Genomic DNA, 23,409 nt, shown 5'->3' on the forward strand with positions numbered 1-23,409 from the left:
AGCTCTATATTTAACAGAGGCCTTAAACATAAATATTATAAGATCGAATTATACATGACATGAATGCCAAGGACATATTTGTTTTTCAGTTCACAAAATCTTTAAAAATACGAACAGAAAATAAGTTTTTACTCCTGGAGTATTCTACTTTTTAAGTTAAGATATAGATATCTGAAAAATTAAGATATTAATCGTTCTGTTGTGCTGTATATAAAGATGTTCGGAAACTACATCGGAGAACTTAGGGAAAGATATCTACAATACAAAGAAATATAAACGGATGGAGCTAAAACAACAAAACGAATAAGTGCAGCGTGTACAGATGAACAAAACTAGCTCCAAATAAGACTCCCCATTGACGCATCACTATACACAGCGGAAGTACAGGCCATCAAAATGGCGCTTGAACTAATTAAAAACAAAAATGGAAAACAGTTAATTATATATACTGACTCTTTGTCATGCATCTTAGCTCCAAGAGGGGAAAAAATTGAGCAACAATGAATATAATAAAATGAATGAAAGATCGTTCTAGCCTAGATACCAAGTCATGTTGGTATATCAGGCAATGAAAAAGTTGATAAACTAGCCAAAGGAGCTATATGCAGGAATATAACGAACATAAACATTCCAAACACAGATTTCAATAGAAAAACAAATGAAGCATGCATGGTCCCCCGTGAGTGGACAGTAAACAAGGCATAAAAAATGACCAAGTTTAGCATTTGTCCCCGCCCCCTTAATCCCCCAAAGTCCCCAGGGGACGTCAAATCCTGGTGAAAATAAACAAACGGTGCAGTTTTAGGCCTTAACATATGTAAATTTGAGTTCTGCACCATGCAAAAAAAAAAAAAAAAAAAAAAAAAAAAAAAGAAATGACTAAATTATTTGCCCCCCTCCCCGCTATTTAGCCCCAAAGGACTCCAAGGCCTTAACATATTTAAATTTGAGTTCAGCTCCATGCAAAACTGCTAAATAGACATACACAGAAAATTTTGGACAAATATGGTAAAATAGTAAAAAAATTTTTTTTTAAAAATGGAGTGTTTTTATTAGCCCTAAAAGAACCCCTTGGGCACATCCAACAGCTATCGCAAAGTAAGACTCCCCATTTACGCATCATTATACACAGCGGAACTACAGGCCATCAAAATGGCGCTTGAACTAATTAAAAACAAAAATGGAAAACAGTTAATTATATATACTGATTCTTTGTCATGCATCTTAGCTCCAAGAGGGGGGAAAAAAACAAAATTGTATAGAAATCAGTTAGTTACAACTTTTCATAAAGTTTTATAAAAATCTATGGCATATTGATTTTTAATAAGCAAAAAAGTGTCAATTTTAGACATTTTAACCCGAAAGGCATCCCTAGGGGGTAACCGGAGTTTTCCCGGAAAATACGTTCTGCTACATTTTTACTCATATCATGTTTAATGTTTGTGCAAAATTTCAAAAAATTCCAAAGCGTAGTTATTGATAAAAGTGCTAACGGACAAGGGTGAAGTTATAGGTCCACCCTCATTTTGTGGGGGGACCAATAAAGGAGCACAAAAGAAGTGGCAAGCAGAATGGAATACATACACCCAAAATAAACTACACGAACAGCAATCTACAATTAAAAGAGAAAACAAAACAGCAATAAAAGGATGAAAAGAAAACCTTGTGCTGCTTCAGAATTAGGATTGAACAAAACTAAAGGAAACGCACTCACACTTTATTAAAGCTACAGAAAAGCTGAAGTGCATATTCTGTGACGAGCAAATGACGATAAAGCATATACTAACGGAATACCGGAAATGCAGAAATATTATAAACAAATCCAATTAAGGAATTATGTCAGAAGGTGGAACCACACCAGATTATAAGTATTAAAAAAAAAATACAACTCTTTAAATTACTTTGAAGAAGAAGAAGAACAATATGTCGGATTTTAACCGACTGAAGGGGGGGGAAGCGTTTCTGCAACTCAACGGCTAAACCTGAACTCGACGTAAAAGGAAAAAACAATGAAACTCTTAACTTGTGTGGAGAATCCTTCTCGGCTTTTCTCGGCTAACTGGAGTTGCAACGTATTGCCTCGTTGCTTACAACTACAAATTGTCTTTGTAATAGTAACTGTGAAACGTGTAACTTGACTAAACAAAAAAGTCCAACTAACACATCAACGATAGGGGTGGTTTAGCAAAGTTCAGTCCGACCCACGTGGTGGACAACAAACTACTACTACTACTACTATAAAATCAGTCGACCAAGCACTTTTTTAAACCTTTTGCTTGAACGACTGCCTCCCAGAATTCCACTGCCTCCCCCCTCCACATCGAGTTCCGGTCAGTAATAATTACTACAAATAATAATAATTATAATAATTATAATAATAAAATCTTGAATGCAGCGAAAAGTTTCAAGACTCATAACTTTGAAAGTAATTAAAACATTTTGCAACCCAAAAGTTTTTTTTTTTTTTTTTTAAGTTCCTGGCCTTAAATGACCCCTTAGTTGTTGATGCTAAGTAAACAATCAATCAATCTTGTAAGTGGCAACATATTCTTATTATCAATTTATGTCTGCAAATAAACTTCGATGTTGTTGATGTTGTAAGAAATTTGGACGAATATCTATGAGATTGCCACAACCAGGTGGTAAGTGATTTACAGTAAGGCGTTCTTGGTATGCTAAACATTCTGGAAAAATAAACCCTAGCACAATCCTAGATTTCTTGAAAAAAAAAAAAAAAAAAAAAAAAAAAAAAAAGCCTGTATAAGAAAATATAGTCCTGACCTAACTGGACTTGATTCAGTAAGTGATAAAAAACTTACATACTCTAACACATTATTTGAAGAAACTAACTTGCTTTTAAAAAACTGTTTTAATTAAAAAAAAATGAATTGGCATTAAACGAGCCACAGTGGTTGATATGCTATAAAACACCAGCCAACCAACCTTTACTCCAACATCCTTTTAAAACCAGCAAAGGAGAAATAACTCGTCGCTGTTATGGCACCGGTGCGTATAAGAATTTGTTTCCCTATAGTATATTAAAAGAAAGTGGTTTTAATATAGTTTGTAAATAATATATATATCTGTAATTGTCGAATTTTAGCAGTGATAAAATGACGCTGTAATTTTTCAGAATTTCATACGGCAGTATTGAGATCCCTTTGGACGCATAGATTAATTAATAAAATAAATAAATATTAAAATACAACAGGATCGTTATGACTTCAGTGTTATTCGCACAACGCTTCGGTCTATAAAACCTCCGACCTTCTTCAGGTGTATCTTGTCGTAGTGGATAAAGTACTTGGTAAAATTTAGTTGTAAGTTACATTCTTCTGGAGGTTTAAGGTCCAATCCTCACTGTTGGCGAAACTCAAAAGACAATCGCGAATTATTTAGGATTTCTACCCAATCATGACTGACGCGCATGCTGTTCCCGCGGATTGAATAAAGGATTCCGTTCGAAATTCAGTGCAGATTCCAGAGTTCGTCATGCTCCACCTAAAAAAGATCGCAGATTACATCGACCGAACTGTACTTAAAATAACGCCAGAGACGAAGACCGTAGTCCAAAAACAAAAACAAAAGATTCCGAATAATATGAATCGATCCTCTTCGGAAAAATCCAGGATCAAAATAAAATAATCTTCATTTTAACCATTCGTGTCTCTCCCCCAACCCCACGCTCACTTTGTTAACACAGCAAACCTCCAATTATATACCAAGTATGAATCACCATGTCGATACGGAATGCGCTCGCTGCAGAAAAGATTGAGGCCAACAAAGCTACTAAATCTCTATAAATTAAAACACCGCTTATTGAATGTTAGGCCCATATGACGCCAATTTTGTAAATTTTAATGTTTTTTTTTCCCATGAAAATTCACCGATCCACATAATATAAATCAAAATAGATTTCTTTACAAGCAATAAACACGCTTCTATTTTCCAATCAATAAATCGTAATAAACAAGATTGTAAAGTCGTCTGAAAGTGTTCACGAATACTTTTCCTATTAGAGAAGTTCTAATAAGGTCTCGTAAGTCAGAGCCAAATAAAGTACATTGATTGTTATCCATTCAATCACCTATCATAACAGCATAATTAAATTCAACCCCGTGTTTCCCCACTTCTCCTGTAACTGGAGCACATCAAATTAATGCTTTTCAGCAGCACAAAGAAACGAATTTGAAGAAATGATACACTAGGTGTATCAGAATTTTTGTAGGAATTTTTGACACCCCTAACACGAAACTGCGAATAAAATATAAAAAAAAACTCGTAATTTCTCTTTTAAAGGTGGGTTGTTTATTTTCTTTATGGATTATACTTCCAAAATCAACTATTAAAGTACTATAAAAAGTAATAGAAGTAGTATTTTTTTTATTTTTTAAAAAACAGTAATAAAATTAATTGAATTTTACGAGTTCAGTATTTTTCAATTTTAAAAATCTATCAAAATTTTTTTTTTATTGATTCTATTTTTACGATATTTTCGGGGTCAATGTGAAATTTTATGCTCTTTCCAATAAACCGAAGATACTATTTTAGACAAACGTTTTTTTTTTTTAATTCACGCCCCCCCCCATTTTGAAATGTCTACTGCGTATTGTGAACAGTGCTTTGCGTCGTGTTAAACCTTTTTTTCTTCTGCTACATCATGTCTGCTTCTGGTTATTAAGCTGAAGTGCTATTTGAATACATATTCGTTGACCTCAGTTTGGTGAGGAAAGAGCTTGCACGATGGTTCCAACAGGATGGCAAACCAGATCCACAAAAATAACTAAAAGAAATTTCCATCTAATTCCACTCTTAACGGCATCAAGTCCAGTAAAATAATGTTCTCAAGTGGAGAATTCTTATTTTTATTGAACTTAAAATAATATTGAAATATATATAAAAGAAAAAATATTGAATTAAATAAAAAGGTCAAGTTCGACATGAAGATTCCCGAGTTCGACAGGATACACCTGGAGAAGGTCGGAGGTTACATCGACCAAAACGTTGTGAGAATAGCACTCAAGGTAAGAGCAGTATCCCGAACAATCCAAATAATAATAAAAAAAAAAAATATACGACTTCTACAACAAATTATTTTAATTTACGTATCAAGCATTAAAATATTACGGTTTTTTTTTTAATTTTAATCTTCCATATAACAAAATTTATGTTAAAAGGGACAATTTTTTCTAAAGTTTCGTCTTATAAAATTAATACTGTTGAAGTGTTTAGCATTTGTGGTTGCTTATTTATTTTTAAGGCCAACGAATAATTGAAACAGCCATGACAAAGGGAGATGGTGTATCGTAGATCAACAGTTAATAGTATGCACTCGAACACAAGGTTAGGGAGTAAATGAAATATCTCGTAATTCTCGTCATCAAAGTCACAACGAGGCTACCTATGTTTTTCATGTCAATTTATTTTTTGAATAATGAATTTTTGTTTTATCTTTTACGAAAAAGTTAAACATTTTTTTTTTTTAGATAACTTGTGTTTGTTTTAAAAGATGATCAATGCAACAATTATACATATATTTTTTTCGTTTTCCATATATATATATATATATATGAGTTCGTTCCTTATAGACTCAGAAACAGCTGGACCGATGTTTTTGAAATTTCACACAAATATATCATTTATGTGTCTGGAAGCGTGTTTAAATAGGTTCTGTATCGGAATGCGACAGAAGTATATGGGCACATGCCTTTTTGATCTGATATGCGCTTGCACACACGCACACAATTTCAATTACGCACCGATTACCTACCCTTGTGTTTTCCGTCTCTCTCTCTCTCTCTCTCTTTCTCTCTCTCTCTCTCCATTTGAGTCGCCGACGGGAACATATTCTTTCTTGTCGAGCTGCGATGTAAGCACACATGTCTCGCAGCCGTGTGTCGTTAAGGTAAGACGAATCATATACTTTAGGAACTCTCGCATACTCAATCAACAATTCTACGCGCATTTTATTGAACTCTTGCGAGCAACCACACAAAAACCCCAGACAGGCCTATGCACAAGAATATATACGTATAACGGACGTTCTAACCCCATACACATATATATAATGAGCTCATATCCATAACGGAAATTTCACTTCATGCATGATATATATACAGGGTGACCCCCCCCCCCAAATAGAGGGCATTCAATTGTTTTTCTGAGCATTTTACAGTCAACGGAGAAAAAAAAAAAAGACCAAAGACCCTAGTGTTTTGTTGTGATGTTTTAAATATAATAAACTAGTTATGACCAAAGTTTCATTTCATTCAAACAGAACACTAAGAAACTGGGCCGAATTAGAGTTGGGGCCCGTTTTTTTTTTTTTTTTTTTTTTGTCGCCCTGTATATATACACGTGTACACAAACATACCTTGTATTATTCAATACTTCTGTGTAAATAAATAACTGTTTTGGCGCGTTTTTTGGTAATCTCCAAAAATACCGTTAGGGCTTACAACATGGCCGCCAGAAGAGTCACGTGATCCGGTTGATCCAAAACATGAATCGTGCAAATGGAAAACGCAGCCTTGAAGGCAAACTTTGACAAACAATCACAATTTGTTTGTATTTAATTTTTTGTTGATATAATGTTGTTATAAAAATAGGCAAACTTTGAGAAACAATCTTAGGTTGTTTTTAGTTAAATTATTTATTATGATATTGAAAAACTGTTTTTGTACTTAATTATTATGCTTGTTTTTCAAAGTTTGCTTTAAATTTGCGTTTTCCGGTTTCGTAATACGGCGATTCATGTTTTGGATCAACCGGATCACGTGACTCTTCTGGCGGCCATGTTGTAAGCCCTAACGGTATTTTTGGAGATTACCCGTTTTTTTTATCCTTCTTCCTTCTTCAAAGGCATTTTGTTTATAATTATAAAACCGCATATTTCGTGTCTTCATTTCTTGCCTTATATGAGCATGCGACCACAATTTATTTCTCTACATAACAGGATGGTTAACGTGCTCTATCTTCAACAAGTATTAAAATCGATAATCGAAAAAAAAATTTAATTTAAGAAGGAACCGTCCGATTTTGACCAAAGTTAACACTGATGCAACCTAACATCACAACTGCATTTTGTGAAGCTTTATCACCGCATAAGCAGAAGGGTCTGATGTATAAAATCAACAGTAATCTTTCATAAGACAGGATCGCGTTAGAAAGGAATGCTTCTGTTCAGGGCACAATTAAACCATTGGATTTTTTTCTTTAATTCAAGCCATTATATAAACTTTTCATAAAATCAACCGTGGGTTCTCCGCACTGCAGTGTAGACTACAATGTATTGTGGACTTTCCCAGGATTACTCGAGGATTAAACCCCGGTTCATTTTGGGTATTTGTTGATTTGCATCAGCATTTCAATTAGTTTCTTAATAATGCATTATTTTCAGCTAATCATTCAATTGTTATAATCTTTCTTCTTTTTTTTTCTATTTTTTTTTTTTTACCCAATCACGTGTTTACATTTTTGTATGCGTTTGATCACAATGTAGGTCTCTGTTTTTGCGTTTCTCTTTTATTTGTATGAAAGAAAGTAACTTTTGCCAGGAGCATACTCCCAATAGTAACACGCCAACTACGGAATACTCACGTTAATACACTAGTTCACCTTAAATCATCGAACTTGAACGACATTGAGCCTGGTTAGTACAGGATGGTTATCAATACCAGGCGTTATATGAGGAAGAACGGTGACACCTTCTCACAAAAACTAACGCCATAAAATTATCTTCCCTGATAGGGATGTAAGTGCGACTGGAGACAGCTTATAAATTTAATCTTTCCTAAATTCATCTTCTTGAAAGAAGAAGCTTTCCTAACACATGAATGTGAGTATTAGTAAATAAGAGTAGTACGTGATTCATTGGCGAGATTTATATATGAATCAGATTATTATTGTTGGCATTCATTTCCCTGATATATTTCTAGTTTGAATTCTTTCTAGAACACATCGGGTACTTACGAGAGGGACCACGTGAAGATTGGCAAGTGTTTCTATGGGGCGAACTGGATTTGAACTTGTCAGTTTGTGTCTTTAACCCTATAGGCATAATCACGTTGACACACCGGTTCCCGCTGGATCACCGAAGTTAAGCAATGTTGAACCTTGTAAGTACTAAATGTGTGATCATTTGGGACATCCAGGTGCTGTATGTGCTCTCTGCTTATCTCGGCATTGTTTCCAGTCGTCCTGAACTTGTCCTTGCTACTGGACTCAAACAGTGTCGATTCAGGAGAGGTGTAGTTGAGAATTGCGCAATCTCTGCCACACAATTACATGCGCAACTGCCCTTACAGGGGGTATCCTTTGTCTTTCGAGACTGAACGGAAGCATCGTAACCCTGTCGATGGTGATGGACAATGCTGCTCGGATGTTGGGTAAATAAAAATATCTTCGCATCGGAGTTCTTTGCTGTAGTGGGAACTTCCAGGGGGACCAATGACCAAGTTCTTATATTTCGCTGCGTTACTACTTTTAAATGCTAATAGCATATAGATAAGTATTGTCACGCACAAACTTTTATTTTAAAACCAAATGCATCAATGTGTAGATTTATTTAGTGAATACTGCAACCTTTCCAGCATTGACCGTGTACGAAACCGGCTTCGAAATCTAGTGGGCAGGAACCTTTACTATTCCCTATTTCTTCTTTCTCACAGAAAAAAAAAGCGTTTCGAATCTATCTCTGCGCTACTGTTATTTTCCTTTAACAATTACAAGAAGCCTTCTCAACGATCGAAAGCCATGACTTATAATATCCTACCTGGAAGCTCTTCCTTCAAACGCCTCGGCTTAAAATTCATAGGCAACATGAACTGGAACAAATGCATTTAAGACATTTCGAAGGCTGCTGCAAAGAAGGTGGGTTCCCATTATCGAGCTAGAAGATTACTTACACCTGAGAGTACCCTGTACCTCTACAAAGCCATCATTTGCCCTCACATGGAGTATTGTTGCCATATCTGATCCGGTACATCTACTACTAACCTCCCCCTCTCGGGTAGGGTTGAAAGAAGAGTCCCATCTACTAGGTCCCACACTGTCAACTAAGCTCTAACCCTTTTCCCGTTGCCCCAATGCTGCATATCTGTGTCTGTTTTACAACTATTTCAATTTAATATGCTCTTATGAACTCATCGCACTTGTACATCCTCAACGTACATACCTTCAACAAACCCATTTAGCAACGAAATCCCACCCCTTCACTGCTTACGTCCAAATCGTAATATGCCTTGTATGTGGAGAAGATGACTGAAAAGAGATACGATAATAGATGGCTAGAACTATAAATGCTAACACCAAATATAAATCATGTCAGTGCAATTAATTCGCTTTGGATATAAACAAAAAGGAAAGACAGTTCTTGTCATCAATATTAACATGTCATCGTCAGACAGTTGATTCAGTAGGTGGAACCTCATTTTCAACGAGGGGAGGGCGGTAAGACAAACATATATATATATATATATATATATATATATATATATATTAGTGGTTTCGCAAGGCCACAGTGGAGACAACCAAGCAAAAAAAAAAAAAAAAAAAAGCCCTAGGCAAAATTCATCCTAAAGCAACAAAACTGAAGCTAGCCTGCCAGGACACCATATATAAAAATGTAGGCAAATTTGGGTATATTTTATTGGTTTGAAAATATAGATCTTTTTTACCAATTATCATAAAATTTTAACCATAGAATAGTATACAATCTTCAAAAAGCCTGCAAATTTTCATGTAGTTTTGTTCCATAGAAACAAAGATATGAGCATTTCAATATTCAATTCAGCTACGGGTATATATATATATATATATACACAAAAAAAAAGAAAATCCGCACTTTTAATTTTTTTTTTTCAAAAACTGCAAATTTAATGTAAACAAACTATACCTCATTTGATTGGCTAATTTACTAATTATTAAATAGAATATTTTGGTAGAAGATTCATAAATTAATTAAAATTGTTAGTGCAAATAGTTGGGTTTAATGCCTTTTTTTGATAAAAATTCAATATGGCGTAATGGAAAAATATAAAGGTAACTGCAGCTTCTCTTCCAATTTTCGGATTTTCACCATGTCAAATCACATTCCAATTCTTTTAGACGGATTCATCGTTGCTATTTCTGATAAATTAAGGGCATAATAGATTCACTGATTGATATACTAATTAAGTGATTGATTTTGCGCTACGAAACAGATACTGCCAAGAATTGTATAAGTCAACTGAATTAAAGGAATAAATTATAAGATGGTCAACATTATGAATTTTGGAATATACCTTTTTGTCATTTATTCTCTCTCTCTCTATAATATATATATATATATATATATATATATATATATATATATATATATCACGTTTTTTAGCAATTTTATATGTTCCAAATCTCAGCGACTATTGATCAGAATTTAAAAAACGAAGGCTCGTTGGAATTGTGTAGTCGGCTATGCGACCTTTGCCTTCAAAGTTGCACATTAAGGAGATCATCCATCATCCAGAGCCTATTTTTGGCACTTTCTTACAGCCATAAAATGTTTCAATCATAGTTAGTTGTTTCCCTAGTTTTGCATATGAATTACGAAATATATGCTATTTCCCCAAAAACATTGGCCTTGATGGATGGGAGATTAAAACTTATTGCTATGGTTTCAAATTACCGTAAATAACAGCAAGGGGAGACTTGATTTCAAATATATCTCCTCTCTTTGGTTTTCATACATAAAGTAAATTTTACAGTGTATAAAGATTATTTGATACTGGAGGTATTCATAATCGTACCTTATTTCCATAAGAGTGGAGATATAACATATGATAAATATTTGGAATCATTTGCTGTTATTGCAGATCATTTGAAACCATAGCAGCAAGTTTTAGTTTCCCCTCTATCAAGGCCAAAGGTTTGAGGAAATTATATATATCATACACATGATCGGGAATCCATCTTTGGGAGCGTTTTGAACCAAATACATTGTAGATGCAAAAAGCATTTTTATAGGGTTGAAAAATTCTCTGCTTAAATATTATTGTATTTATTTGCTTCCCCACCAAAGCAAATTAGGCACAAGGCCGTTTTTAATGTGGGGTAAAAACCAGCTCCCCTAAAAGTAGGCAAAAAGGGGGCAGACATTCTGGTTACCAAAAATAATAATTGTCCCAGTATAGAGGGTTTCCCCTTTATTGACAGGTACAAATTATCTTAAGTGCAGCATCTGCAGAACAGATACTACACTTTGAGGTATTTATTTGCTCCCCACTGAGCAAATTAGACACAAGGCCGATTTTTAAAGTGAGGAGTGAAAGGAAAATTGGGACCAACTCCTCGGGGAGTAGGGGAGCTGGATAGTGACAATTGGTATGAAGGGTTGCCCCTACATCGACCAAGGTCTTATATGTGGGGTCGCCCCCACATATGGTCTTTGCTTGAAGTATCTGCCGGAACAGATGGTATTTATTTGCTCCCCCACCGAGCAAATTAGGCACAAGGCCGATTTTTAAAGTGAGGAGTAAAGGGGAAATGGGGACCAACTCCCCGGTGGAGCTGGATAGTGACAATTGGTATGAAGGGTTGCCCCTACATTGACCAAGGTCTTATCTGTGGGGTCGCCCCCACATAGGGTCTTTGCTTGCAGTATCTGCCGGAACAGATACTACACTTTGAGATATTAAATCCTTTATTCATGTTAAAAATACAGTCAAAATCAACGATGAACAAAAAAACTTAGGCACATGGCCAACTCAAAAGGGGGGATTGTGGGGGTCGTTGGTCATCCTTGTCACTCCAGGACTAAACAAAGTCAACAGTTTATACTACACTTTGATCCAGGCCCGAAGGCCAAGAACAATAAATATTATATCTAACTCGAAATATGTCGAACTCTTTTTGGGCAAACTCATATCGTTTCTAGATTCACTCGCAATAAACGAAAAGAAGCAGTCGTAATCGCATCATGTGTTACGTTTTTGATAAAGTCGTCGTTGCGAAAACAACATAATAAACTTATATTTTCGCAGAAATGCTTTAAAAAAATAGTCTGCATTGCCGGCACACATGTTCCAGTTAACTCGTAGATGCGTACAGACGTTAAGTGTTGATTCAACATTGCCGAATAAAAGAATTAACATACAATTAGCTGTGCAGTTTAACAGATTTGGACATTTTTTTTAATGTCCTGTCTTGTCTCTTTGCTGGTATTATGACAACACTAGAATCTGTATCAGTAAGAAGCACGTATACACTATTTTTGTCTACAACATAAAAACAGACTACTTCAACTGGATAAACAGGTCTGTTACCATTTACTGATGGTCGACACATTTCCATATTGCTTTTTTTATTATTTTAAAAAATAAGCATACGGTTTACGATATATATTGGCTCTGTCATTAAAAAAAGAGAGAAGGGTAGAAATATGTTTTATAAATGAACAATCAATAAAATGTTCTTTATACGACTTTTAACAATCATGTCGTTTACGTGACTTTCACGTTTAATTCAAGCAATCGGTTTCTAATTATTTTTAACTAGATGTACGTACCTGGCATTGTTAGGTAAAAAAAAAAAACATACTGCGGGGGGGGGGGGAGGAAGATTTAGTTACATACTATTTAAGATACGCCAAATATTCTAAGTCATTACAATTTTCTTGAAAGTTGACCATATTTGGGATTTTTGGAAGCATAAAGCATCTATGAAATTCAAACATGGAAATAACTCATAGGTTAAAGGAAAACTTACTTTCGCTTTTAATCGCGGCAGATGTTGGTTATACTAATAATTAAAAGTAAATTAAATATTAATTAAATTAAAAATAAATAAACCGGCTTTATATTCTATTACTAATTTCTATTAAAAATTTAGAGCTAAATATTAAAACAGATTTTCTTTGATGTAATTTGCAAATGAGATAACCTCTTGAATGTTGATTCATTTTGAATCAATAGTATATATAGAAATCATGCAAGAATGAAAATATATGACAATCCCTTTTTAGTATTAAAATCTATTTGTGAGACAGTGTTCACAGTTTGATTAATATATACAAAAAGGTACATAGAGGAATACGACTTTATTAAAATAGACAGGCAACGACAAGCTTAAATGTTCGTTATAGATATAACATGTGAATTACTTTTTTTCTTTTCTTTTTTCTTCTTCAATCGTTAATGACTAGGGCTAGGACAACAGCATATTCTTTTCGTTGTTTTGACTCTCGAGTGTGTATCCGTTTATATCTTATATGCTTTAATATAGTGATGTGGTTCTTTATTTGATTAACTGTGTCGAATATATACCCGAGAGTCAAAACGCTGAAAAGAATATGCTGTTGTCATAGCCCTATTAATGACCGACTTTGCCGTCCTCGTTTTTCCCTTCTTTTCATGAATGGCCGTTTCGTGTAGTCGTTGTTGATCGCCTCATTTGTTTAACTGGGACGAATTAAACTTTTCATGCATGAAAGGCACAAGGGAGACGTTCACCGAGTTTCTTCAAGGTTTTAATGGAGATAATTTACTTATGGAGAGAGAGAGAAATATATCTTAATTATTTACTTAAGAACTGAGAGACTCAGACAGAGACATCGGTAGCATCCGCTTAGATTATCAGTTTTCTACATTATTTCTACTATACCACTATCAGCCGGTCACTGATGTGTGACCGACAGACGTGTTATAGTAAATGTCTTAAAGCGGTCTCATGAAGATATGAAGTGAAGATGGGCCAGTCATTAGGGTCTGTGTAGCAAGAAGAAAATCATACCTGAGATGTTGGATCTGGGTGTGGCTCCTTTCTTTTCTCAAGATGATCTCTTCACCCTGGTGGCATTCTGGTGGGAATCTTCATCTCTTTGTCCTCAGGGCCGCCTTTCGACTTCAGACATTTATGAAGGCATTCATGGCAGACACAAAAAAAAAAAAAAATGACACGCGACACAATTGTAATATACATAAGGTATAACTATTTTATTTTACATTAGAGATACAATATATATTACAAAAAAAAAAACAATTTAAAAGTGAACAATAGGCTTTTCAAAGCTAACTAACCTACCCTAACTAGTGTTGAGGGAGGGGGTGGCCCCCCTCATTTACGGAGAGACAGACTATGCGTTCTCACATCATGGTGGTCGTGCAGGAAAGAGACAGAAAGATAGCAAGGGAATTATGGGAAGGGATTTCTTTGTATCTCTACGCTCATGGCCAAATTGCCACTGGTCCATGCTGCAGAGTGTGTTAGAAACAGTGGCACAAAGAAATAGTGCCACGCTACATGACTCGGTCTTATGGCTTCCCAAGAGAGACTGATTGGAAACTTTCGTTTCTCTCGCTTGAAAACGCGACGTCATGTCATTATTTGATTCCTGTTTTGTCTTCGGACTTTGACCTTTGTTAGCTCTGTCTTGCCCTTATATCACCCGTCCCTGCCTTATATATGATTCTGTTTGCATCTAGGTTATCCTGACATGCAATAAATGCGACATTTATTGAAGTTTACATTAGATAACTTAATTGCTACCGATTAATACGTTTTTCTTTCGTATAATGTTTTTTTTTTTTTTACTTTCTCAGTTCGGATGTTTTCTTCCATATTTTTAACTTTTAACTTCGCCGGTCGAAACGTTATGTTATATGAATAAGAATACGATTGCAAACACTGATGAAGCATACCTCCTTCTCCGTCATTTATTAACAGAGGATGTACACCGATAAATACTACGCATAATAATAAAAAGAAGGCATGCAAATTTGTCTTAAATAACAAAATACGTTTATTTAAAGACGCATGTGTGGTTGTTGAATCTGCACATGCGTATGTATGCATAGTTATGAAGGTATTTAAATGTTTACATGTGGTTCAGTTGTATTATGTTCAACATACGATAAGTCTGAAAATAGAATAAGTGTCCGTGTGAAAACAAAATTATTCATCGCTGTTAGCATGAATGTGCGCGTGTGCGTAACAGCTGATGGAAACAGTTTTTACTCGCCGACATAGAAATCCTATTCAAACATTATTTCATAAAAACAACTGACAGTTTAAGAAAAGCAAAAAAAAAAAAAAATTGCATGTAAAAAAGACTTCCAGGCAATCGCAAAACGAAAACGATGAATTTTTGATGGCGAATCTATTTACTTGCTTCCCCATGAGGTTTAAACACAAAGTAGGACTTATGTAAAAAAAAAAAAAAAAAAAAAAAATCCTGGATGGGATAAAAATTGTAAAATTTCTCAGTCAATGAAAAATTCTCACCCCGACCCACAACAAAAGAGAGCTAAGATATTATACTTGTATTCCAGCCAAAGGTCGTGGAGACACTATCGGATTACCCAACGACTTTCTGAATGTTCCGTTGTTTTAGAAATTTCTTACCCCGTATTAACTCAAAAACAAACGTAACAGATTCTCCAGGCCGAATTCAATCTCAGTTTGGCGATTCCATTGACCACATCGATAACCATTCGGGTAATTTTTATTGTTATATGACGAGAAAATGTATGACCCATGCGTATAAATGAATGTCTGGCATTACTAAAAGTATAAACTACAAGAGAATAGCATCCTCTCATGAGGGTGGTTTGCAACATCGTTTCTGCTGAATTATATCAAACTGGGGTTAAGCGCCAGTCCTATAGGTATTTACGCCAAGGAGTCATCAAACTCCGATACCTTCGTCCAGTCTCAAGAGACGATGGACACCCCTGTAAGGGTAGCTGCGCGTGCAATTGTGAGGCAAGGGTTTCGCAACCACCACACCTCTCCTGAATCGGCACCGCTTGGATCTAGTGGCAAGGAATGACCGAAGAGTGACTAGAAACAATGCTGAGAAGAGCTGAAAGCACATACTTCACATTTCCATACCCTGAGACCATTGGAACTTTATTCCTCCGGCGTGCTACAACTCATCTAGACAAGGTTCGTTTAAAATTCCCCAAATTCATACCAAAAATTGTTCACAGGGGCTCGTGACGCAACGGATAAAGGCGTTGATGAGCGATCAGTTCTAAATGAGTGTGTGGAGGTTCAATTCTTATTCAGTCGATACTAATTAAAAATAATGTAATACTTAACATTTCTATTCGGTTATGGTTGAAGCGAGAAAATCTATACACGTTGATCAAATGAAGGGTTTAATTCAAAATTCCTGAGTTTTGAATAAATGCATTTGAAGGCCGAGGATTATATAGGCCGAAACGAGGTTAAAATAACAAAATATGAGAATAGTGAGATAAATAATCTAAACAAAAATCACCAATCTTCATCTAATATATGATGAATACTCCCGTCGATTTTTATGAAGTCTGCCACAACAACTAAGTTATTCGGAAATTCACACAGATGATTTGTTTATAGTGGTAAAGGCTTTGTGTAGAACCATCCATACTTTTTGGTACAACTGCTAACCTCAGTCGGTGCAACGGCTGTCATAATACAGAGCAGACAGTCGATCTCAGGTTTTTACATCGTAGTTTTTCCTTCTTCGACACACATGTCTTAACAAAGACTGAGTGTGCATTCCTCACAGTGGATTAAACGCGCCCTCAGATACCAACCTGATACTCTCTATGTTCAGGCACGGTACATACGTCTGGCATTCATAAATGGTCATCCATTCGGTACTGGCCAGGCTCATTGTTGCTTAACTTCGGTTATCTAGCAAAAACTGGTCTGTCAATGTGATTATACATATATATATATATATATATATATATGTATATATATATACTAGACTACCCGTGACCCGTTGGGTCAGTATGTTATATTAGCTATGGAATTCATGTATGAGCGTGACACTTGTGACGTAAAGAAAATAGTTTTTTTTTTTTTGACATAACAGAAACATTTCTATGAAAGTTTATTAAAATGAAAAATTACGGACGGATCACTCAAACATGAAAAAAATCCTCCCTATTCGTGTAAAGTTACCTATTTTTCCGAATAATCGCTCAAAAATTAAACACGATTTTCCTACGAATCGAACGCCCGCGAAAGTCATTTAGCAGCAAAATCGTACATGAACCTACAGGTTGAGAAATATAAGAATGAAAAAGCCATATTGGAATCCTTCAACCAAGTTATAGAAACTTAAAATGTAAAAAAAAAAGAAAGAAAATAATTAATAAAACCTGAAGCAAAAAATAAAACCTAAATAAATAAAATAGAATAAAACTGATATTGAAGCAGATTAGTAAATATGCCAACAAATTCACCGTTCTCACAACTATTTTGTATGTAGAAATGTAAACAAAAAATAGGAAGGAAGGAAGGAAGGAAAAGGGACGGAGAGAGAGTAGTAGTAGTAGTAGTATTGGCTTTACTAAAATAGCGACAGTATAGTTGTAATAAAGAATAGTTGCAAAACACCCCCACTCTTCCCATGTTAAATAAAAATTTCGAAATAATAACGTTAAAAATTTCAGTGCGCAGGTCAAAATCTGCAAAAGAAGCGATTTGTGTTTATTTGTTTACGTTGTTATGGGTTAATGTTTATGCGCGCATGCGCAACCGGATGTCGTAAATCAGAAAGTGGGTGATATCACTCGTTACAAGGTCATTTGAGTTTTATAATTATATATATCAGTGTTGGGACGATTAATCGGAATCGGGGATCGAAAAATCAGAATTTGGGGAGGTATCGGAATCAGAAAAATTTGTGCCTATTTGCCGATGCCAAAAACGATTCTCCTAATTGAATTTTTATTTGATTTTCTTAAAGGAAAAATATTCCACCGCTAATAGTAATAATATATACAATGAATATATATTGATTTTGAACTTTTAGTAAAACTAAAATCGATAGATCCTCCTTCACAAGTGTATCCTTAAGTTTGAGAAAAAATCTGCACATGTTTTTTACAATAATAGTGAAAAATAACAATTTTATAGTTAAATATTTAGATTTACATAGAACCGAAATCGGTAATTGTATCGGAATCGGGAATCGTATTGGAAAAAAATATTAGAATCGTCCCATCCCTAAGATATATATACAATTTCAGAGTTTGTATAAAATTATTTGATGGTATATATCCCTTACAACATCGTCCAAATTATTTGTGTAACAGCTTAATGAAATTACGTTTCCAGCTTCATATACTGGTTCGTTGCATTCCAGTGACAAAAGAAAAGAATCAGTCTAGAATCAAAATTTTAATTTTTTTTTTATATTTCGATTAATGTCTATATGTTTTCCTTTACCGTCTTACGCGCGTTTCGCAACTCATAACGAAGAACATTGTCTTTTGTCTATTTAGTTGCTCGTCAGAGACGATCAAATATCAATAAAATCAACACGGTGCTCAAAAACAAAATAAAAGGAAAAAAAAATGTGATTAAGAAATGTCAAGAACAGCAAGTCCAAAACATGAAATACAAAGTGGAACGATAAATTTGTCACCCTAAAGAAAACAGCACTACAGCTTTATTTCAAAACTTATTGAAAATATCAATTTAAGTAACTTGATCATGTAATAAAGCTGACATCTATTCAATGTAGCCGCCTTCAGCCTCAATCCCCTCCTCGATACAAGCCCGGAACTGAGAGTATGCTTTTTCCACAAGCGCGGGCGGAAGTTCGGCGAATACTCAACGGATGGCGGCGATCAGGCTGGCTTTCGTGTTGTGGGAGGTCATGTTTGTGATGTTCTTAACGTATGAACAAACGAAGTAGTCCAGGGTCTCAGGTCGGTAGAGGAGAGGGGCCAGTGAAAGAAGGGTACAAAGTCGTAGTACTCCTCCTGAGTTCAAGACTAGGTCTTTTTGGACTTGTGGGCCGTTGCAGAGTCCTGCTGCCACACCCATGGTCTGCCAGCAGCCACCTGATTACACCAGTGGATCACCACACTCTTCAGCACATCACGGTACACTTTGGTGTTGACTTTCTAGCAGATTTCACAAGTCACTTTCAGACATGATAGGAGGTTCCTATGGCTCTTGTGATTTGTACACAACTGGCAAACTAGCAGATAATGGTCTGCAACAGAAAAAAAAACCGGATTTCATCAAAGGGAAATGGAATCGTGTCGCCTTTTCTACGGCGAAAATTTTATTGTTTCACCCTGTACTCACTTTAAAGATCATCATATTTTATGAATCCGATGATTTTATTGTTGGCATTGGTTTCCCAGGTATTTTTCTAGTCAAAATAATTTCTAGAAAGACATCATATTCTTACCGGAGGGACTACATGAAGGTTGACAACATACTAAGTAAAAGTAGAACGAACTAGATTCGAACTTTCCGGTGTTCACACTCGCTAATTATCTAGAAAATTATTTGTGAAAAATGTTTGGTGTCTCCTGTTTTCTTTTTTTTTGTTTTTTTTTTCTTAACGGAAATCGCTCAAGTCAAAGCATGCAGTCACTTGATATGAAGAACTAAAAAATAAATATTACTTCATTGTCAAAAACTAGCCACCGATAAATGTTATATGGATAAATTTAAAAAACAGCAATTCTCCCCCCTTTGTCAGAAAATCGCTTATAGAATTGGAAGACTGAAGAACAAAATAAAAGAAGCGAGAGTTACGAGGCTGTAGAAAGTGAACCCAGGACCCACTGTCTACGCTCCATTTAGGTTGAGAAAGGAATTTTACTAACTATACTAATCTAGTGAAATTGAGTGTGTAAAATTAATAGTAAAAATGGTATTTCTCATAAAATTAAGTAAGGAAGACAAAGATTAGAATTTATATATATATATATATATATATATATATATATATATATATATATATATTGGGGTACGTATTGGCTTATTGTGTCTTAGGTGGGAAGTTTCCATAGATACGTAGTAGATAAGCTGAGAAAATCTTTCTCTTTTTCCGAAACAGAGAGAGAGAGAGAGATGTATTGGAATTGGCACAGCCTCTCTCTCTCTGGAAGGGTTAAGATTATACTGTGAAATAGAAAAAGAAAAGCCATAAAAGCATTGTTAAATCCCTAAATAATCGTATGCTGTCATTATTTAACAACCTTTACATTCACTGTTATTAAAATGACAACAACGACTAAGAAGAGAAAGAACGAACTACTGCACGCCATCAAGACTTCAGTTGTGTCTGGGATAAGCCGACATCGAGATAATCTAATAGAATCAAAGAATTGGTCTACCGCAGTACTCCATCAATCTGGCGCAAGGACGTTCAAGATTTTACATAATCCTTTTGTGTGTGTATGCGTCTTATATGAAAAAAAAAGACAAGAAAAACAAAAGTCGATGTATTTGGTTTGTGTATATGAAAGGAGTCAGACGATAAACGATCAGTACGAATTCTATAGTCGAGTAGGTTACGCAGGTACTTCAAAATTTATCTGATTAAATGTTTGCAAGATAAAGGGGAATCAAAGTTTTCGTTCTTTTTGTTTGTTTTGTTTACTAGTGTACGGTATAATCACGTTAGCACACCGGTCTCCCTTAGATCACCGAAGTTTTAAGCAACGTTAAATCAGTATTAAAATGGGTAATCATTTGGAAATACCAGGTGCTGTATGGGCTCTCCACTTATCTTGGTATTGTTTCTAGTCATCCTTGACTTTTCCTTAGCTATTGGAATCAAGCAATGCCGACTCAGGAGAAGTGTGATTGAAGGATTGCACAACCCGTGCTTCACAGTTACACGGATAGACACTCTTACAGGGGGTATCCATTATATTCAAGAGAGAAAGGGGGGACAGTGTCAGTGTCATTTACTAGTGTACATCCGTACAATTAAAAATTGCACAAAAAATAATACTTCGCCAATGTTCGGACTAACTACACATCTAGATATATTACTTAACTATTCATATACAATTATAGAATTACATTTATAATGTGTTTTCTATATAATTTATTATTATCATTTCTGTTAACAAAGTTTCTTTTTTTTATCATAGACTGAACGATTTATTTCGAATTTTATGTGGAGTGGCTGTCTGACTTGCTATTTGCGTTCTTGCTTCCTTTCACTACCTGAAATTATTCCGTCTGGAGACTAGGAAAAGACACGTGTTTTACTCCTCAACTTTTTCATCACGGGATAGACATACAGGGTGACCCCCCCCCCAAAAAAAAAACAAAAAAACAAAAGCTAAATGGAGGCCATCTAGAAGATATGCTGTAGAACGGAGAAAAAAAGGCCAAAGACCCTAGTGTTTTGATGTGATGTTTTGAATATAATAAACTAGTTATGGCCAAAGTTTCATTTCATTCGGACAAAACACTAAGAAACGGGGCATAATTAGAGTTGGGATCCGTTTTTTTTTGGGGGGGGGTCACCCTGTATATATGTCATTCACACAGACTGTTTTGCTGTATCGCAGCTCTTCAGTGTGGCTAGACTGGCGCTCATTACAAACCCGGGATCGAACCAACAACTATAGAGTTGAAAATGAAATTATATAAATATATATATATATATATATATATATATATATATATATATATATATATATATTTCTTCTAGTATTTCTCTCTATCTGTTCCACTTTTTCTCAGAAACTACTGAACGGATCTGGCTGAAATTTTGTATGGACCTTATTTAACTATTATGTTATCCATTCGATACACAGCGAGGGATTAATAAGGGTTTAATATTTAAGGACAAAACTGATCCCAAATTTAACCATATTAACCATTAATTTGGCATATGTAAATTTTGTAAAAAAAAAAAAAAAAAAAAAAAAAAAAAATGTTTTTTTTTCTCTCTTCTGTTGTCCAACTCTTCAAAAGGGGCGAGAACCAAAGACCAAATTTGATGAGAACAAGATCCATGCAGGTAGAGACAGAAATAAAACATCTAATTTCCGTTTCAGTATTTGTCCACGAAGAATCCTCAGATTAAAGATTAATCCTGCCCTCGCATTTCTGTGAGAGATTTTGTCTGTCGGTTTGTCGGTCACATGTCAGTTTCAAGTAAAATTTTCATAGCGAAGAAGCGGAAGCGCACATATCTCTAGACTCATTTAATGAGAGGCTGTCTCCGCACGTGTGTCTGTCACGTTTAAGCTTGAATAAGTATTTGCGTTGGTCTGTCACGCTTGGACGTATCTCATAGACAGCTGTTCTTATTTTCTTTTAATTCCGTTCGTGCAATTCCTTATAGAGATTATTTCGCCACAGCCTCGTTGTTGTTGTTGTTGTTGTTGTTGTTAAACGAGTTTGTAGCAATTTGAAAATGTGGTAAATGGATTGGAAGAAGAAGAACCTTCTTATCTCTACTAGCGAGGAGAGAGAGAGAGAGAGAGAGAGAGAGAGAGAGAGAGAGCAGGGGTCAAGTAAAACTTACGCACGCAAATACGTACTCTATTTCTAGCTCACGCACACACTCATTACCTATTTGCTTACTAACATACACAAGTCCGCACATCACCCACCACCTACCTACACTGGCTCACAAACACAGTTTTAGTTTCTCTTTTACAGACACAAGCACACACACACACACGCCCCCTCTCTCTCTCACTCACACACACACACACACACACACACATAAATACATGCAGGAAGTAGTATTTGTCCTGCTCCTACTTATACACACGCTTGTATTCATGTGCGCGTATACACATTTTCTTACTTCTCCATAAACACGCTCTATTTCTGGTGTACACACACACACACACACACACACACAGACGCGCGAGCGCAGATACTATTTCTAGCGTATACCCTTAATATTGTATATCATAACTTACACTCTTTCTAGCTAAACCACACGCATAAATATGCATATGGCGTATACATAAATATTCTAACACATGCACACATAACTTTCTGACATCAACACACCATCTTCACACGCACGCGCGCACACACACACACACCGCATTATACTTTCGTTAAGAAACAAATGTTTCAAAAGTCAAATCCGGGTCGTAATTACTTTTGTCACACGATATGACGCTCATGGCGAAGTTCACCGACCCATTTTTTTTTGGGGGGGGGGGAGGGGGGTTTATGTTTATTTTTGTTGTTTATTTGTTTTTTTTTGTGTTAATTTCATTTGTGTTTTTCTGACTGTCATTTCTCAGTGACTGATGGACTTTACACCTGCACCGCTGTTTTAAGATGACCAGTATTATTAGTTCATGCAGGTCACGTCTCTAAGTCTGATTATGTGGAACGTACACAACTTCATACGCTTGTCAGCTGTTGTAGATACGGGAATATCAGAATATCAGCGTTTGGCGCGCTCTACATGCAAGGTAGGAAGAAAGATTAGTACTCGATTGTAAAAGATTTGATTTTACGTAAGACGCTTTTTAAATTACATTTGATTCGAAAAAATATACATTCCGTTTTTAAGTCTTTTTTATTTAGTTTTGTTTTTGGTTGTTTGTTTCAATACAGTGAAATAATACAAATTTGAGTGTGTGTATGTATGTATATATATATATATATATATATATATATATATATATATATATA

At 35.3% G+C, this 23,409-nt stretch overlaps 1 protein-coding gene across 1 annotated transcript in view; it reads left to right on the forward strand.

Moving 5' to 3' along the window:
- The first annotated feature begins 22,943 nt into the window (after positions 1-22,943).
- LOC145277658 (monocarboxylate transporter 12-like) overlaps positions 22,944-23,409 on the forward strand; it is a 186,837-nt gene continuing 186,371 nt past the window's right edge. Inside the window, exon 1 of the mRNA XM_080129291.1 lies at positions 22,944-23,186. The gene's annotated coding sequence lies outside the window, so the exon portion shown is untranslated. The remainder of the gene's footprint in view (positions 23,187-23,409) is intronic.

This window comes from Euprymna scolopes, chromosome 6 (genome assembly GCF_053919585.1).
Source record: "Euprymna scolopes isolate OS-2025 chromosome 6, ASM5391958v1, whole genome shotgun sequence".
In the NCBI taxonomy this organism is placed as follows: domain Eukaryota; kingdom Metazoa; phylum Mollusca; class Cephalopoda; order Sepiida; family Sepiolidae; genus Euprymna; species Euprymna scolopes.